This window comes from Protopterus annectens, chromosome 12.part0 (assembly GCF_019279795.1).
Source record: "Protopterus annectens isolate FY-2018-M chromosome 12.part0, PAN1.0, whole genome shotgun sequence".
NCBI classification, from domain to species: domain Eukaryota; kingdom Metazoa; phylum Chordata; order Ceratodontiformes; family Protopteridae; genus Protopterus; species Protopterus annectens.
The window spans coordinates 618,370,123-618,384,218 of record NC_056746.1 but is presented as its reverse complement, the minus strand read 5'-3'; positions in this window follow the sequence as shown (position 1 = coordinate 618,384,218).

Here is a 14,096-nt window from a genome sequence, read left to right as displayed (position 1 = left end):
TAGAGGGTAAGTGGTACATCCACCAGCATGAGGTCACAGTGCTGACTACTCCTTGAATGTAACACAAGTACTGGGTATTTGAAGGACATGCACATCAAAGGCCATAATAAATTCATGTTTCTCAGCCTTCATCACACCAATAACTGTGTACAATGCACCCTTCTCCATGTACCTCCCAACACATCTTACAGTGATGTGCAACTGAAGTGTACCACCTTTGTCACAGTGGGCTGTCACACAGCTTATTGACCATACCTAGGTATTCTTTCTGTAGAATAGACATGACTGCCTGATGGTGCAGAACACCAATAAAGTTGTTACACCAGATGCATGTGTGCTACCTGTTCAGCTTATGCAGATATTGCATACATAGGTGTTTGACAACATTAATGGCATGTATATCAGTTGTGACATTGTGGATTGTACCATAGATATATGCCATGCACACAAGGCAACTAGCCTGTATTGCCCATACTGTCACATGCAGGTATAGCAGTGTCCCACCTAACACCTCCTACAGATATTACAATACCAGGTTAGTGTGTGTGGTTACCCTCATATAGTGTGGATGTATCATAATAGTTTTCAAGTGTGTGTGTGTGTGTGTGTGTGTGTGTGTGTGTGTGTGTGTGTGTGTGTGTGTGTGTGTGTGCAGACTCATCTCTTATCACTCCACATCACATATGTTATGTCAGAGGGATGGGATTAGTGGCGGTGGTATTTATCTGATATTATCCATGATTGTGGTTGGTTCATGTAATGTTTGCCATGATCCTTTACCTGTGGCCACCTTGCTGGAGACCTTTGCTGAGAGTGCACTCATATCCAGGTATATCAGTTTCCACAGCTTCCCAGTATGCACCCTACTCCAATTGTATGTCAGATAACTGATACTTGTCCTCTGCATTATTCATGTCAGGATGCTTATCTCACACACACACATCCTCCCCATTGTTATATCGCCTTGTGTGACAGTCATAGACAACACATTTTTACTGTACAGTCCATAATGTACCATATAGATAGTACTTGATTTTGCTGTGAAAACCATCTTTTGGGAGGGTGGCCTAATGGTTAAGGTGTTTGCTTTACAAACACAAGGTGCACAGTTTGAGTCTCACAAGGAATAATTGGCTAAGCTTAAAATGGCTCATAAGGGCAGTTAGCTTAGTACTAATCTATGAACCTATGAACCATTGACATGCCCTCCTCCACTGTACATGAGGGAGTTTCACCTGTACCTTTACCCTGTGTTCATTCCTACAATTTATCTGAGTGTCCCTATTAAATGCACACACTTCCCCTGAGTGATCATTTTATGTGGCAATCCCATGTCCTTTACAGATCATTAACACAGCTTCAATACAGAATGGCCGGAATGGGATATCACAGTACTTTGCACTGTTGGTACACTGTCTTGTACTATGTTTGGACCATATACTTCACATTCAAACCTCTCAACTGCCAGATATTCCCAGGATGTCCAGATGTTTTCCTTATCAAATATGTGGCTTTCTGCCATATCACTGGGATGATCTTTGGACTGATGTGACTCAATATTACATACATTTGAGTGCATACCTCTCAGTTGTCATGATCTGTGGAGAATTTTCAGTTTTTGTCTCATATTTGTGATATTTTCCTCATAACATTTTTTCCTGGCAAATCATCGGCATGTCATTACAGAGTGCAGTCACAAAGTAATGACTAACATTTAATTTTCAAACTTCAACCCCTTCAGAAAGTTCATGCTAGTGTACAACCTATATATTCTACTTCCTAAGTTTGGAAGTGCAGTATTAAAATTTGTCCCTATTTCTGGCCCTTTGTCCCCCTTTTCTATGTTTTTGTCCACATTTCTCACTCTAAGAGGTTGAGAGTGTTGTATTCTAACACATTCCTATGTGACATCTATGTCAAATATATCCCTATTACTGGTTATTTCTCCTCTCATTAAGGTGGCCTCTGTGTAGATGTGTTGCACTAACAGAATGACAGCTATTTGTAAAGCCTTGGTGATCATTGATGCATTCAGTGCAAATTTGTGCACTGTAAGGTACTTTGCCTTACACAAAATTGCTATCCATAGTCTTTTACAAGGTTTTGTGGCCAGCAACACTGTTGCAAGCCATGAAACCTAACTTAGGTGCACTGTGTCCCATTAATATGCATTGTGCAAAACTTCTTGTAGACTCTGCGATAAGCCCACGTGGAGTTTATTGAATCCCAGGGTGAGTCTTATTCTTTTTCATGGAAAGAGTAAGTTGTGTCTAACTTATATTCAAAGCTGACAAATTCCCAAAAAATTGAAAAGACATATGCTTGTCATGATACATAAATCAATATAGCAATAATAACTGACTCTTTCCCACTAGAAATCAACATTCTGCATGCCCCTCTGGTGTTAGATTGTGATGAAACTAAAAGGCAACTGGCCACAGTCATATATTTCAAGTTATTGCTGATATGCATATAAATAGCATACTTCTTCCTCATTCTCAAAATATATCACCATATACATATCTGATGTTTGTAAACAAACTAAAAATAATGACCACAGAAATGTATTCCAGTTTCTTGATACTAGGCAATGCACTGCCCCTAGACAAGCTATCATGACCTTGTGTCCAATCCACCAAGACCTGACTATGGATAAATTTAAACAATAATCACTACAGCCTCAGCGCCTCACACAAGCTACAGCAACTTTCTGTGCACACCTCTGAGCAGGGAAGGATTTAGACTAGATGGGGATCAGGGCAGAGGATGAGGATAAGCCCCATTTCTAATCCTGTGTCAATATCCACTTTTGTGGGAATTACCAGTACCTCAAAAGCTCTAAGAGTCTAGATGTACTGTGATGCATTTATGTCTTCATTTTGAAAGCTAGTTGCTTGCTGTTTTTTTCATAATGCTGCCTAAAACAATGTGTATGTACCTCCCGATGTTTTGTGCGTGTGTGTGCGTGTTCACAGATAAAAACTAGTGATATTTTTTCACACATGCTGACACCCTGAAAAACTAAGTTTATCACAACATACACACACACGTCCACACACACACACACACACACACACACACACACACACACACACACATGCACACACCAACTCACGCACATGCACACACACACACACACACACACACACACACACACACACACACACACACACACACACATCTAAAAGAAAATTGGAGGATTGTGGCTGCTGGTGGTTTATACGTTAGATAGAAGAACACAGACCACATACTGTACACCAGAGATGTAGAGTATGTACCGCTAGCAATAACTGTTCATTTTGGGGTGCACTGTGTTGACAGACTTCTTAAGTTCAACTTGAAGAGGTGGGTTTGAAACCAGTGCATTCCTATCTTGCTTTTGGGAGAAACCACACTCAATCAGGACAGAAAGCATGCAAACTCCACAATGATAGTGTGCAGTGGTCAAAATCTTAACCTTCATAACCATGTCTCTGCTGAATACAGTTTTATTCATTTAGTTGATGTACCTGTCTGTATACAATGTTTTCCCATACACACACATATATATATATATATATATATATATATATATATATATATATATATATATATATATATATATATGGGATCGCTACAGAATCCAAATCCTGAGACCAAAATCCTGAAAACACACAGGAAACCAACACTTACTATATTTCAGCACAAGTACATACAGAAACATAGTACCCTTCAACTATATGCAGGAGGAAAGCCCCCCTGCACCCCTCCACGTGGGGGTTTCACCCCCACACCCCCTGCTACTTAAATATAACTACTCCGAGGTTGCACTTCAGTACACTAAGTGCTATCTTGCAGTTAATATATTTAAGTAGCAGGAGGTGTGGGGGTGCACCCCCCACAGGGGAGGTGCAGGGGGGGGCTTCCCCCCCTGCTTATACTTGGAGAAGAGTAATATGGTTTGTGTTTTATTTGTTTCTGTATGTACTTGTGCTGGAATATAGTAAGTGTTAGTTCATGTGTATTTTCAGGATTTTGAGTTTTTAGGATTTTGAACTTTCAGGATTTTGGTTTCAGGATTTTGGTCTTTCAGGATTCTGTAGCACTTATACACACACACACACACACATATATATATATATATATATATATATATATATATATATATATATATATATATATATATATATATGACAGCACTCCATATAATTGAACGTTCATAATGTTGAATGTGTTTACACCAGCAGGAGTGAGCAAAACTTATTAGATCAGTTCTTCTGGTTTTAAGCTTGGGCAAGATTATGCATAGAGGAGATCTGGGGGTTTGCCCTTTCCCCACTATAGAATGAAAAAAAACATAAGTGTTTTGTTGTCTCATTGTTTTGGCTTTCAATTTTTTAAGACTGATTGTTAGCTATTCAATCTTTCTGTACTTCAATGTTTCGAAGTACACTCTATAGGTATATGTGTATATATATATATATATATATATATATATATATATATATATATATATTTATATATATTTATGGGTCTACCTTGGTTTATCGATTTTACACTTACCCAAATCTGTATTTGATGAGATGACTTCACCTTACATTTTAAAAAGCGAAACCATGAATCACCAGAATTTTTCAACTAGAAACGAACCACTTTCCCACCAGGATGAAATTTTCCCTTTCCCTCAGTGTAGTGCAATCTTGGAGTTGGTATATTTAGTTAGGGGGGTGTGGGAGTGCAGCCACACACATGGGGGGGTGGGGTGAAGCCCCCTATTTGCTGGATTTAATTTGTGTCTGTTTAATTATTTTGATCTTGTGGCCAAGTGGTTCATTTCTCAGTGAAAAATTCCGGTGATTCATAGTTTCGATTTTTAAAGTGTTGGGAGAAGTCATCTCAGCAAATACAGATTTGGGCAAGTGTAAATTTGGTAAACCAAAGTAGACGCATATATATATATATATAATAGATATAAACGATTACTTACCTTGGTCAACATAGCAAAATGTCTATGGCAAGAACATTGACCAGAAAAGGTCAACAATGCAGATGGAAAATTCTCGGCACTTGCAAACAAACAAAAAAAGGCAAAACAAATAAAATCTTTTTTTTTTTTTTTTGCAAGGTGGAAAGTCTTCATCTTCACACCCCCTGCTAGTTATATATACTAACTGCAAGCACTGTCCCTGGGGAAAGGGTATATACGCCAGCCTGTGGATTGTCGATCTAGTGTACTTGTTAACCATCTGCATATGTTGACCAGCTGCTGTTGATCAAACAGCTGTCAACATTTTGCTGTATTGAACAAATTTAGGAGCTCCATAAATACTTATATACAGGGAGAGAGAAAGAGAGCGATGGAAACTAGTAGACTTCAGGAGCAGCTAACACTGGGTAAGGCAGTGATTGAGGTTGTAGCCTGCTATAGATCCCCAAACATGTTGCAAGATTCACACTCTGCATTCCTAAGCACCCTGGACAATATTAAGTTCAACCTACCACTCTCATACTAGGTGACTTCAACTACCCCTCCTTTAACTGCAAAACTACTCATGTACCAATACATTTGCCCAATGTTTCCTGGAGTTCATTAATTCAAATGCCCTGGACCAGCTTGTTCTTACCACCACTAGAGGTAGCAACATCCTTGACCTGGTCATTACTAACATGGGCAACTGTTGCTCTACACCAGTAGTCAGCTTCTCCTTGGTTAGATCCGACCACAAACTAATCACCTTGGAAATCCCCCCCTGCAAAGGTAACCACCATGAAAAAGTTCTCTAAAGCTAACTTTTGGGCTCCTAAAAACAGAGGTGGCTAACTTCACGACACCCATGCAAATGGGAAATAGTTGCATGACTGCCAAATCATACACCAATGCATTGCACGAACATGTACCCATACGCATGGATCTCGCCATACCCAATAGAACCAAGACACTCTCCTCCAAAAAAAGGAAGCCAATCTGGTGGTCTCCTGCCATAAACAAACTCTACAACAGAAGGAGGAAACTGATGTGGAATAAGGTGAAGTCCTAAGACTGGAAAAACTCCCTTATCAGCCTCAACAAAAAGTTGAGATCCTTCATCAAATCCTCTAAAGCTAGCTATGAAAACAGAATTGCAGCAGGCAGTAAAGACAACCACAAGGCCTTCTATAGTTATGTAAAGAATCTTCACGGCAATTCCCAGATTTACTCTGAGCTACTGCACAATGGTACCTCTTATACCGAGCCAACAGATATTGCCAATATACTGGCCGACAGATTCATTGCCACCTTAACCCCTCTCTCCCCCCAAAGGACCAATCACAATACCAGTAGATTGCCAGGCACCCAGTATTACTGCTGCACAGGTTAAAACAGCACTGTCCAAGGCCAAGAATACAGCTTCTGTGGGACCTGACAATATCCCTGGCTGTGTTCTACATGAATTACAGAGTGAACTGGCACCTCATCTGTGTGCCCTGTTCAGTCACAGCCTCACCTCAGGCTTTGTCCCTACCGAATGGCACACTGCTACAGTCATCCCTCTACACAAAGAAAGAGCAACCACAGACCCTGGGAACTATCAGGCCCCATTAGCCTGATGAGTCTGATATGCAAAGCTATGAAATGCATTATCATGGACCTAATAAACATGGATATATGGAATCTCCAAACTCTACATCCCATAGGGAATCTCCAAACTCTACATCCCACACAGTTTGGTTTTATGAAGGGTAGATCATGCCTGCTCAACTTGGTCACCTTCTTTGAGTCAGTCACCAGAGCTGTGGATGAAGGCAAGGTGGCTCATACAGCTTACCTTGATCTGGCCAAGGCCTTTGATACCATTCTCCACTCAGGAATCACAGAAAAACTCACTAAGCTAGGTGTCAACCCCTATATCACTAGGTGGGCTGCAAACTAGATCACAGATAGAACCCACAGTGTGAAAGTAGCTGACTCCAAGTCAGACTGCCAACTAGTCACAAGTGGAGTCCCACTGGGTTCAGTCCTGGGTCCTCTCCTGTTTGGTATCTACTTCTCTGAAGTCCAGGCCAACACAAAGGGACTCTGGCTGACAATGTCAGCAGAGGATTGCAAGTTGGGAGCTATTATTAACTCCCCAGGTGATGTTGACATCCTACAGAATGGCCTCACTGAGACTAATGATTGGTGTCAGAACCATGGCCTTAAGCTCAATGCAAAAATTGTGTCGTTATCCCCTTTGGGAAAAACCCGGTTCCCATGAATTACCACATTGATGGCAATCCACTGAATGCAGAAGGCGTTATAAGAGATCTGGGAACACAGGTTGTCAGCAACCTCTCTTTTGATCACCACATTGCCACTGTGGTCAGAAAGTCCTTCTATGTGGCATATGTCATTACTAAGGGTTTTGCATCCAGGAAGAAAGAAGTCATTGTCTCCCTCTACTCTTCCCTCATTAGGACAATCATCGAGTACAATGCTCCATTTGGCATGTACCTCACAGTCCTCACTAGACACCTGCAACAATTGGAGAGGCCACAAAAGTACCTCACAAAGAGGATCCTAGGCCTTAAACACTTGTCCTATATGGACAGACTCAAAAAACTCCAACTATTCTCTGTCTCATATCGTCTGCTTAAAGGTGATCTCTGCTTGACTTACAAAGCAATGTCTGACCCAGTACTGTTAGAAGTGCTACAGCTAAAGAAATCCCAATCCCTCCACACCACACACTCCAGAGACCTTAGCCTCATTACCACAATCAATATAACATGCTGAAGGGACAGGTTCATAACCCATAGACTGGTCATGCTGTGGAATAGACTTCCCATACATGTCAAGCAGAGCACCTCGCTGACCATCTTCAAGAGAAATCTTGATGAGTGGATGTGGAATAGAAAATCACCCCAGGGATAACTCCAGTGGGTATACTCGATAGAGGCACTGGGAACTAAGGTCAGCTGGCACCATGCCAAGGTAATCCTATGGGGTCTATAATAGAACATCGAAAGTTTAATGGTTCGAATCACTAAAGGTCGACCTTTAATGATCGAACCATTAAAATTTCAAATGTTCATAAAAAATAAAGAAAAAAAAAAGAAAATCTAAAGGGTGTAGGCAGGGAGGCAAGCCCCCCTGCATCCCCCATATGCCCCGCTACTTAAATATACCAACTCCAAGACTGCACTGCATTGAAGTAAATGGAAATCTCCCTTTATGGAGATTTCCGTTTACCCGTTCGACATTCTGCACTTTCGCTATTCTCGTGCCGACAATGTCAGATTCAACATTGTCACCTTTTGAGAATATAATAGGTGACCAACCCTATGGCTAGGCTTGTAAAGGCCCCAGGCCCATTAACATCTATGAACCTATGAACCTATTTCAAGCATAGAATCCTTGAATATTTATCTGAAAAAAAATGAGTATAGATTTACTTAGTGGCACTAAAAATGAATTTAATTTTCAAAAGCTCCACATAATATTCATTTGTTAACCAGGTAGGTTCAAAATCCCTTTTCAATGGTCACCCAAAACCAATGTTTGGTTAATTGACTTGTTCAATACCACACAATAAGAAAATGAAATCCTTAACTCTGCCCCATCTGCCAGACAATATTACATGCATTTCTAGAATCAAATAAGACTGTGTCACTGAACCTACTCCTCAGAAGATGGAGAATTGTTCATTAGTAACCTTTCAGGTCACATATTTTAACATTTTAAGTCATTCCCTACATAATTGTTGCTTTACTGTGTTTCTGATTTTAAAATTTGAAAATGCATTTTACACAAACATTTGTAGACTGCGGTTTGTGTTTTTTTTTTTCTCTCCATGGCCTGCTTTCTATCAGGAATCAACAGTGATTGCTCCTCCTTTGCCTCCTTAGCAACTGCCTGTCACAGAACCATCATGTGTACATCCATTGGAGTTTTTGCTTTTGAATGGTTCTAACCCCACGCAGGTGGCTGATATGGGCAGCCACATCACTGCAAGGGTGTTCCATAGTCTTCCATTGTTGGGTGTTTAGTCCCACACACATGTCTTGACAGCAGCCATCACTGATGTGGGAATACCACCCATGTTCCCTGGTGTTATGACCATTGTGAATGTTCAAGATTTCCTATCATGAGAATGATTAAGGGGTTATAATCTGCTCCAGCCAATCCCCCTAACCAGCTTTTTCACCTTCTGTGTCACTAATTGATCTTAGGTCATTTGGATGAATGAAACCTTTATTTTGATGTTATTTATTTAGTAAAAAAGTGTCTGGGATTCTAAAACATCATGGGTTTGGTCGTAGCCAGCCTGCCACTGTTTACCTTGTTTGTGCGACATGGCTCAGAGCTCATTATTAATGAAGAGGAAGAGAATCAGTGTGAGAAGATGTCAGTAACATCACAAACTACTGATGTAAAGCCACAGGGAAAGAAAAAGAACAGCAATAGGTGTCACTCATATCTGCTTTTCCAGCAGGATCTGCGTGATCCTGTATGCAGAATAGCAGCAAGAAGTTGAAGTCATGTGGAAGTCATAAATAACAATTATACAGGTGAGCTCATTTATTTTTTGACCAAATTAAAGGGTGGAAATGTAATATAAGAAAGTGATGAAAACAGAGAAGCAAACAGGATAGAATATAAAGTCAAGGAATGAGCAGAATTGAGGTGGAGATGGTGAGGTACATTTATTTTTGGGTCAGGTACCTTTTTTGTGTATGTGAAGAGAAGGTTAGTTGGAGAAGGAAGTAAGGGAAGTAAGAGAAAGGTTAGAATGGTAGCATAGTAGCAGGGGCACATAAACACAGAAGACAGATATGGCTGAGAGGTGAGGTGTTCACAAAATGAGGGATGGAAAACACAATGGAAATGGAAACATCAGGCAAAAAGACTGAAGACAATAGTGATGGTGGGGACTGGACAACAAACAGGGGTGGGTGTATACCCAAAAGGTAGGGCAATATCAGGATAGTGGATAGGATGGGGTTGCACAGCTACTGTTCCTGACAGCTGTGACCCAGTGGGAGCTTACTTGCGAGCCTGGGTTCCCTCACCACTGGACCCTGGCTGATATGGCAGAGCAAGTCGGTTGGGAGGGTGGCCTAATGGTTAAGGTGTTTGCCTTACAAGTACAAGGTGCAGGGTTTGAATCTCACAAGGGATAACTAGCTAGGCTTAAAATGGCTCACAAGGGCAGTTAGCTTAGTACTAATCTATGAACCTATGAACCTATGAACAAGTGCAGGGCAGGGATGTGACTCAGTGAGCCTCGGGAGAATGAAGTTCTTGAAAAGGCTAATGTGGTTATCTACCTCCTAGTCAGTAGGCTCCCCCTTGATGTCTGAGAGCTGCCATTGAGTCACAAAGCTATCACCTCCTCTTGCTTTGCTACCAGCTAGGACAAGAGCAACAACCTCCAGTATCGGGCTGGCTGGTATGCATGATGCAGCTGCTATAACAGGTGTGAAGCTGACATTGACAACCTTGGCACAATGTGAGTGTTGCTGATGGTGGTTATGGTGCCACCTTTAGGGCTCTTACAGGTCTTACTGGAGGGACTGGTGCAGGCCTAGATGCTGCTGTATATAATTGTAAATTAAATGTAGAGAAACATGATATGTAATTTAAAGGACAGTGAGAAAGAGGGTAAGAGAGAGAGATAAGTACAGATATAGTGAAACAATTCAGCTCATATCTATCTTTACTTATAATGATGTTTCAGATAATTTCCTGAAAAGAACAACAAATACCCACTGAAAGTGTCCAGTGGTGACACAATATACAACTGGGGGAGGGAGGGGATTGAACCCTCAGCTATCATCACATGCAATCCAAAAGACAGTCTTATTTTGTCACTATTGCACAGTCTGACTGACACCTGCAGTCATACACTCATTCTTGTAACCAAACCATTTTTGCAATCAAAATCATTTTTGAGGGTGGCATAATGGTTAAGGTGTTTACCTTACAAACATAAGGTGCAGAGTCTGATTCTCACATGGGGTAATTGGCTAGGGTGGCATAATGGTTATGGTGTTTACCTTACCAACATAAAGTGCAGGGTTTGTTTCTCTCGTAGGGTAATTGGCTAGGCTGAAAATGGCCCACAAGGGCAGTTAGCCTAGTATGAACCTATGAAACAAATTATATTGAGAAAGAGCACATATGAGAGAAATGTACAGCTATCATATATCATATTTATGTTTCTCTTACAGTGTTACTATATGTGGAAGTTTTTTCCCCCTTACAGTACTGAAGGCATTTGATTAGAAGTACAACAAGCACACTACAAGTTCCCAGCGACTGCAGACTAAATAACTGGGGGAGGGTGTGTGTGATTGATCCCACTGCCATCATCACATGCAGTCTGAAAGCAACGCCTTATCAAGTTGAGCTACTTACCATCCAAATGAAGCCTGTAGTCAAACATGCAGTAATGGCATCAGACAAACAATATTTAGAAAAATGATATGTGAAAGAAATGCAGATATTCCATGAAATACATGCAGCTCATACTTGTTTTTCCTTTATAATGCTGTAGTTAATCTACTCAGAAGTACAACAAACACCCACATCAAATTAACAATGATGGCACAACAGACAGCCAAGGTAAGGAATCAATCAGAAAGCTATCAGAACATACAATTGGATAGGCAAAGCCTTAATGTGATGAACTACTTACATAATTGCACCAAAGAATCCCTATGTGCCCACAGTAACTGCATCAAACAACCACACTGTTGCCTTTGAATTATGGAGCTCAGCACAGAAGTGGCAATAATAGATACACTCTATAATGTGATAGACTGCATCTATACTACCTGAACATGCCCTCTGAAATTGCTATTTAACTGTAGCCTCCAAACAGGCTTCATGTCTCATAAATGGAGAACAGCAACAGTCATACCTCTGCACAAAAGTAGGCCATCTACAGGCCCTTTAAACTATAGACCCATAAGTCTCACTAGTCTCATATGCAAAGCCTTGGAAATAGTTATCATGGAAATGATCAGTAAAGAAATAGAAAACCTCCAAACACTGTACCCAACTCAGTTTGGTTTCATCAAGGCCAAGTCATGCCTACTCAACCTGGCGGACTTCTTTGAGAAGGTCACCAAAACAATGGATGAGGGCAAAATGTTCCACACATTGCCTACCGTGACCTGGCCAAGGCATTTGACATAATATCTCACTTGGGCATTGTTGACAAACTCAAGACATTATGTATAAACCCTTATGTCACCCAGTGCCTAGTCAGCTGGATCACAGATAGGACCCAAGACGTTAGACTTGGGGAGTCCACCTCTACAATGAAGCCAGTCACAAGTGGAGTCCCTCAGTGATAGCTCCTGGGAGACTCCTTTTGACCTGTTGGACTGACTAAATTTGCAGATGATTGCAATAAGGAACTGTCATAAAATCATTCATTGACACAAATGTTCTCCAGAAAGGGCCAGCACAGACAAATAACTGGTGTCAGAGCCATGAGCTAAAACTAAATGCCACGAAATGCATAATAGTATCCTCTGGAAGGTCATCCACTAATCATCCACCCCTGGTAACTATCATGTTGAAAACATACCACTAAGAGTTGACCCAGTAGTCAGTGACTTGAGGACACACATAGACAGTAATCCAGCCTTTTACCATCATGTGTCTATAGTAGTGAGGAAATCATTCTATGTTGTGCAACCTGTAAACAAAGGTATGGCTTCTAGGTCCAAGGAGGTCATTGCTCCATTGTATTCAGCATTCATAAGAACTATCATTGAGTACAATACCCCCTTTAATATGGAAGATCCACAGAGGTTCCTTACTAAAAGAATATAGGGCATAAGTAACATATCCTTTGCAGACTACTTCAAGGCCCCATCCCTGTATTCTGCCACATACAGACTGTTGAGGGGAGATCTATGCCTGGCATACAAGGCATTGGCAGTCCCTACCCTGAAGTAGCTCCTGCATATCTGCAAAACCATCAGCACCAGAATTACTCATTCTAATGACTTAAACCTTGCCTGTGATATAAATTGGACCTGCTGGAGAGCCAAGTATGTGTCCCAGAGACTACCCCTTCTCTAAAACATGCTCCCAATCCATGTGAAACAGAGTTCCTCTCTGCTTACGCTTATCAAGGGTACTAAAACTTGTCAGATATTTGGGATGTATGGATAGGTTTAAAAAGGAGCTTTTGGTTGTTAGCCTAGTACAGACCTATGACCCTATAAACCTATAATATTTAAAACTGTATTGTATGAAGAATGTGTACTCAACCCAGCACTGAAGTGCTCTGTCCTTCTTCTCTGGTGTTGTTGTGCATTCTCTACAATAGCTTCTGGGCTATATAGAGAGACAGAGACGAACGCAAGTGTGTAAGATATGTGGATAGTACACACTGTCAGGTTATATGTGTAGGGAAGACAGGGGTTACTTACAGCACTGTTTAAGTGGTGCAGCTTTAACCTTGTCCTCCCCCTGGCCAAGGAGGGTGGGACAGCATCACTGCATGTCACTGTAATGGTGGCAACAATGTTCACCTGTGTGCTGAATGCCAGCTGTATGTGTCACTGCCATGACAAAGCTTTCCAGGCCTCATTCCTATATCGGGGATCTGTTTAGCCTTCCCCTAGTAGTCCATGGCTGTATTCAGTGTGGAAGAAGTACAGGAAGATTTTTAACACCTCTTGCTTGCTACCTCTATGCCCTAAAAGGTGCGTTCCCTTCTGCCATTGAGGACATGTCTATAAGCTGACAAATCTCAGAGAAAAATATCAGATATCTTGTACCCACACCTCTACCTGGGTGTACCAATTGGCATGCAGTCTGGGCATGTCCTTTTTAAAATCCATGGTGGAAAAACCCTATATATATGTGCTGTATTATAATGTTTGAACATTACACTGTAATATGTGAATCATGGCTGCACACACTCTCTGCTTATATGCTATGTCTAAAGCATGGATTACAGTGACTCCATTTCTATTAGGTCAGGTGTGGAATTATACATATCCCTCCTCTCCAGAGCTATAGAATGAAATACTTATACATAGAGGTGCCCACAGGTGCTTAAGAATGTGTGTGACACTGAGTACAATTCAGTGCTGAGTTTGGACCGTCTGCATGATGTGGAAACTGAGCAATT